This window comes from Canis lupus, chromosome 19 (assembly GCF_048164855.1).
Source record: "Canis lupus baileyi chromosome 19, mCanLup2.hap1, whole genome shotgun sequence".
NCBI lineage: Eukaryota > Metazoa > Chordata > Mammalia > Carnivora > Canidae > Canis > Canis lupus.
This window is the reverse complement of record NC_132856.1, coordinates 8,940,767-8,946,766: the sequence shown is the minus strand read 5'-3', so window position 1 is coordinate 8,946,766 and position 6,000 is coordinate 8,940,767.

The window sequence follows — 6,000 nt, the reverse complement described above, 5'->3', positions numbered from 1 at the left end:
TTTAAAGCCGTCGAAAGCCCTCTACTAGAGCTGCCATTGCACAAACTGCTACCTTGGCTGGGCACTAGGCACTTGATGGCCATCACCTTACTGAACCCAGACCACCAGCCCAAGGAGCAGAGACACAGCAGAGAATTTGAGCAACTTGCCTGAGGTCACCCAACCGGGAAGGGGTGATGTGGTTTTTACCCCTTTCTGAATTAATTTTAAAGATCACACCTGCATCTGTATCACATATGAATGCTCTAAAGACAAAGCTCCCCCCAAATTTCTTACAGAGGTGAGATGAAGTCAGATGAATGACATAGGCATTGTGATACAGTGTTAGGCTACTACTTGACCTTTGGACAATTCTTCAGAGGGAGAATCATCTACTTCCCAACTGCAGTTGACCTTGGGTAACTGAACTAGAGGAAAGCAAAAGCAAAACGATTGTACAGGGGGTGACTGTATGCAGAGTTCCCTGAATATACCAGGGAACTGGTCCGAGCCAGGAGGGCACGAGGTGTCCCGCTGGCATCCAAGCCAAAGCCTGCAGACCGAAGAAGGGTCCGCCAAGAGAGGAGGATAAGGGAACAGTATTCCTGGCAGGGGGAATGGTATATGCAAAGATTCAGACTTGAGAACTTTTGGAGGGGGACTGAAAATAGCCTCAGGGCTGGATGCAGGCAATGAGTGTAGAGGGAATCAGAGTCCTAGGCTCTCTGCCCTGGGTGAGGATGAATAGTGAGCTCCTATTGTGTGCAGGGCTTGACGGGACAACAGTCACTGGATCCACCAAAAGGAGAGTGGTTACGTACCTACAGGGAAGCAGGAACAAGATCTATCTGGGGATATGAGAAAGAATCCACATGCAGCTGAGCAAAATTCCAGCAAGATTCCTGGCAGTGGTAGCATTTGAGCTTGCCTTCAACCCCCAACTAGGATCATGTCGACTGGGAAGGGAAAGCAAGGAGCTTCCTTGTGAATGGCACCTGAATAATGAAAGTATATTGGGTATTGGCCGTGTGTTATCTGGCTTTCTCCCAGGAACATTGTCAGATGGATGCTGTTATGATTCTCATTTTGTGGAAGAGGAAACTGAGGCCCAAGAAGGCGAGATCATTTGGCCAAGATCTGCCTAGCTGCAAAGCCTGCACGTTATCCAAAATGCTGCACGCTGCAGAGAAATGTTTATTGGGCCGTTCCCGCAGGGACAGGCTCAGCCCCCACCCATCACAGACTGCTATCCACCCGTCTTTTGGGGGGTTAACTCTTTGGAAGTGGCATTCTGTTGAAGTGTTAAAATATTGATCCCAGCGTGGTATGACACACACAAATATTTGAACATTCAGCAGCGAGGCGGCTGCCAGGGATCTGCCCCAGCGTGACTCGTGGGCAGGATAACAAAATGATCTTATGTCCTATTATCCCCTGTGAGGTTTATTGTGGGTTTTCAAGTGATTATACACATTACAGCTGTGGCTCTTTCGCTAATGGGGGAATTTCCTGCATGGAGGGGGGTGTGGTTAGGATAACAGCGTCCCTTCAGCAAACAAAACCTGAAGCTCTGTTTCCCCACAGGGGATATTTTCTCAGGTGGAAGGGATGCGTCTCAGTTTTACTATAATTTTGGAGAAACTCAAAGCGGGAATTCCCTCAAAGAGGGAGACAGTCTGCTGGAAGCAGTGGACAGGGGTCCAGGGCAGGAGGCCTGGGCCAAACAGTGGGAAGCAGACTTGGCACGACTTCCCCCTAAGCCTCTTCCCCAGCAGCCTGGTGACTCGGGATGGCAGAAGGGAGTGCCATCTTTTTAATTGCAGGTGAGCAAACGGGGGGGCGCAGAGAGGGAAAGGGACTTGCCCAAGGTGACACAGAGGGTTAGTGACAGATCTCAGCATCCTCACCCCCAGATCAGGCCTCTCCCCACAGCACCACTTGTGGCCTTCATGGGAGGCAGCCAGCGTTGGCAGAATACCCCCAGGGGCAAGATAAACCAGTTTAATGGCTTAGTGGCTTTGAGGTGGCCCGGGCTTGAGCTGGGAGTCCAGCTCTGCTCCTGTCTTGCTGTGTGGCTTTGGACCAGTGACTCTCTGGGCCTCTGTTTCCCTACATGTAGCACGTGTTCCAAAATGTAGCAGGTAGTCAACATCTTCCTAGTTTCACCATCACACACCAAGGTGCTCTCGAGCAAGTCACCTCTCTCTGGGCCTTGATTTACCCATTTCTAAAATAGAAGGACTCAACTAGGTACTCTCTAAGGACCGATTCCAGTCTGAAGGCCTGTAAAATATGACTTCATGAATTACCTTAAGGCAGGGAAGAGGGAAGACTACAACATTAATATTAACAATAACAGTTTCAACCATTTATTGGGTGAATTGGGAACTCTGCTAGGTACTGACCCGTCTCATGTCACACTTACAATGCTACAAAAGCTCCCTGCTGGTCTCCTGGCTTCCACTCTTCTCCCCGTCAATCCACCTTGCACATCTGGCCAGTCTCAACCTTTCTTACCTTACTCTTCTGCTCCAGCACAATCAATGGCTCCCCAGTGCCCCCAAGGTCAAGTCCAATTCTTTAATGTGCTGGTTAAGATTTCCATGCTCAGGCCATTCCCTCTCTAAGGAGTTTCCTATCAACTGTATTGTCTCTTTGTCTGGTCCTCTTCCATGCCTGGTACTCAGAGGTGCTTAATAAACATCCTTTAAGTGAATGAACACATGGGTGTAATGTTTCTCTAAATTAGGCTACTCAAACTTTAGTCATTTGCAAGCCACTTACAAGAGTTTTGTGAAATCTGTGCACTGTGTCTATTTTTATTTACTTAAATATTTTTCTTTTTTAGATTAAATAAATGTATCCCAAAAGGAAACTGTACATCATGCTATAACTAGAAGATCAGTATTGCTTGCCAGAAATAGGTCTCATTAAAAGAAATGCAAGGACAAATGAGCAATGCATTCACTTCTAACTAGACATTGTTGTCTACCAAGGCTGGAGTCCTAGAGTTTCTCTCTCTCTCTTAAATGGGATTGGTCAGGACTTTGGAAAAGTAATGAAAAATTAGTACCAACCTGAGACTTATCCCTGGACAAAAGTCACAAGCATGTTATAGGGAGATGAACACAGAAGAGCTTTTCCCTTCCAGATTTTTTTTAATTAATTAATTTATTTTTTTTAATTTATTTTTTATTGGTGTTCAATTTACTAACATACAGAATAACCCCCAGTGCCCGTCACCCATTCACTCCCACCCCCCGCCCTTCTCCCCTTCCACCACCCCTAGTTCATTTCCCAGAGTTAGCAGTCTTTACGTTCTGTCTCCCTTTCTGATATTTCCCACACATTTCTTCTCCCTTCCCTTATATTCCCTTTCACTATTATTTATATTCCCCAAATGAATGAGAACATATAATGTTTGTCCTTCTCCGACTGGCTTACTTCACTCAGCATAATACCCTCCAGTTCCATCCACGTTGAAGCAAATGGTGGGTATTTGTCATTTCTAATGGCTGAGGAATATTCCATTGTATACATAAACCACATCTTCTTTATCCATTCATCTTTCGTTGGACACCGAGGCTCCTTCCACAGTTTGGCTATAGTGGCCATTGCTGCTATAAACATCGGGGTGCAGGTGTCCCGGCGTTTCATTGCATTTGTATCTTTGGGGTAAATCCCCAACAGTGCAATTGCTGGGTCGTAGGGCAGGTCTATTTTTAACTCTTTGAGGAACCTCCACACAGTTTTCCAGAGTGGCTGCACCAGTTCACATTCCCACAAACAGTGCAAGAGGGTTCCCTTTTCTCCGCATCCTCTCCAACATTTGTGGTTTCCTGCCTTGTTAATTTTCCCCATTCTCACTGGTGTGAGGTGGTATCTCATTGTGGTTTTGATTTGTATCCCTTCCAGATTATTCCACTCCACCAACAACATCCTAACTACCACCTAATGGCCAGTCCACATTTGGGAATGCTGCTTAATGGAACCCACCACTCTAGCCCATGAGGGGTGCCTATGAATTCTCTGGAAGACTTTAACTGGGGATTTTTAAGAAGGATGAAGGTCCTATATACACTTGCCTCATCTTTATAGTATAGTGGCCCTTACCCAAACCCCATGGCACAGGAGACAGTTCTCAGAACTCCACTGAGATAAGAGTTTGTTGTTTGAAACCATCTGCCTGGTGGAATAAGGAGCTCCCATCATTGGAGACGTGCAGACAGATGCTAGACAGTCATGGGGGGAGAGGGGATGGGGAGCAGGAAATGTTGTGAAGATAATTCAAGCATCAGATGGCGGCCTATGAAACTGACCTGACAGCTAGAATTCGCTTTGGTATGTAGGCAAAACACATGTACTGCAATGAAAATAGCAGGGAATTAACTTCTGATCAGGAATTTAGAAAAAAGAGAGACAATCGTGAATGAGGTTATTCAGGAGACCCAAAGGCAGAAGGGGAGATGGAAGTGGTTATGATTATTTCTTTATATAGGTAATGCTTCATATTTCTCAATCCAGCTCTGGATTCATCGGGACAGTTTTGATTTTAAGCAACGGAAACTGAACTCAAACTTGCATAATTGACAAAAAGGAACTTAATGGGTTTTAAAATAACTAAACAGCCTACAGGCATGGCTAGATTCAGAGACCCAAACAATATTCATCAGGACTCGGTCCACTCTCCATCTCCCAGCTTTGCCCTGCTCTATGTTGGCTGCATTTTCAGGTAGGGTCTACTCCAGGTGTGAAAAGTGGCTGCTGGCGGCTCCAGGCTTGGGACCGCGGTGGAGGTCAAGCTTCTGTTCAACATTAGTTTTCACAAAAGTCCCAGGGAGACTTCTCACTGAGCCAGCCTACGCCACATGTTCCGTGCCCCCTCCCCATCGAGGTCATGGTGGCTCTGGCTATACCCAGGGCATGTGTCCACCTCTGGAAGAAGAGAACCCCACCCGGCCATAGGAATGAGGGGAGGAGGGGAAGTTCCCCAAATCAAAACTGAGGTGCTATCACCTGAAGAAGTTGGAATGAATGTCAGGCAAGCAAAAATAGCTTCCATTTTGCTACCTTCGTATCTTTGCTAAGAGTTGTGTCCCACCTCTCCATCCAGGCAGCTCCCAATCATCCTATGGCCCTCAGTTCAAATGGCCACCCCGAGCTGGCCTGAGATGCCCCTGAAATGTGTGCTCCTGGCAAAGCTTTTCACTCTGGGCTTACTTGGCTATTGGACAGAAGCCCATCTTCCATGCTGGACCAAGACCACCTTGAGATTTGTCTTGTCTACCGCTGTGTCCCCAGAGCATAGGACAGTGCCTGGCAAGTGGAAGCTCAATAAATATTTATTTGAAGTCCCAGTCAGTGGAGGTTATAAGCCTGTGGGAGCTAGTGACCAGTGAAGTGGGGGGAGGGACAGATGGAAGATATCAAGGAAGGCATTGGGATGCCATGCTTGTGGGTGCGTGTAGGGAAAGAGCCAGGAGAAGTCAGGGTGGTCATGGGACCCCAGGATGGATGACCCAAGTGGGGGGCAAGGTGGGTAGAGGATGGCAAGTCCATCAGGAAATGCCAGCCCTAGGGGAAAAGAGAGGAGGTGAAGAGTAGGTCAGGGCTGGAAAGAGGGAATTCTATGAGTCTTTGGGAAACCCAGAGAGAAGGCCAGTTGTGACCCCAATTCCAGGAGCCTTTGTGAAAATGGAAGGGGGCAGCGGTGCCAGGACTTGCAGGCGGTGTCAGCAAAGGGAAGGGAGGGAGTCCTCCCGCACTGGGTTGGGATCAGCTAGGAGAGAGGCTTCTCCAGAGCAGGGTCCCTCAAACCTCAGACACTGCAAGTAGGAGGATGTCTTGGGGGTTCCACTGCCATCCCTCGGGTGTTTCTCCAGTTTTTAGTCATGTTTATCCACCTGTGCACCCACTTGTGTCTCCAGGACCAAACCCTGGTAGCAACCTGCCCCACCGTGCCACAGGCACACCCCAGACGGGCACCAAGGGCCAGTTAGCTTCGGGTCGGAAGTTGTGTTC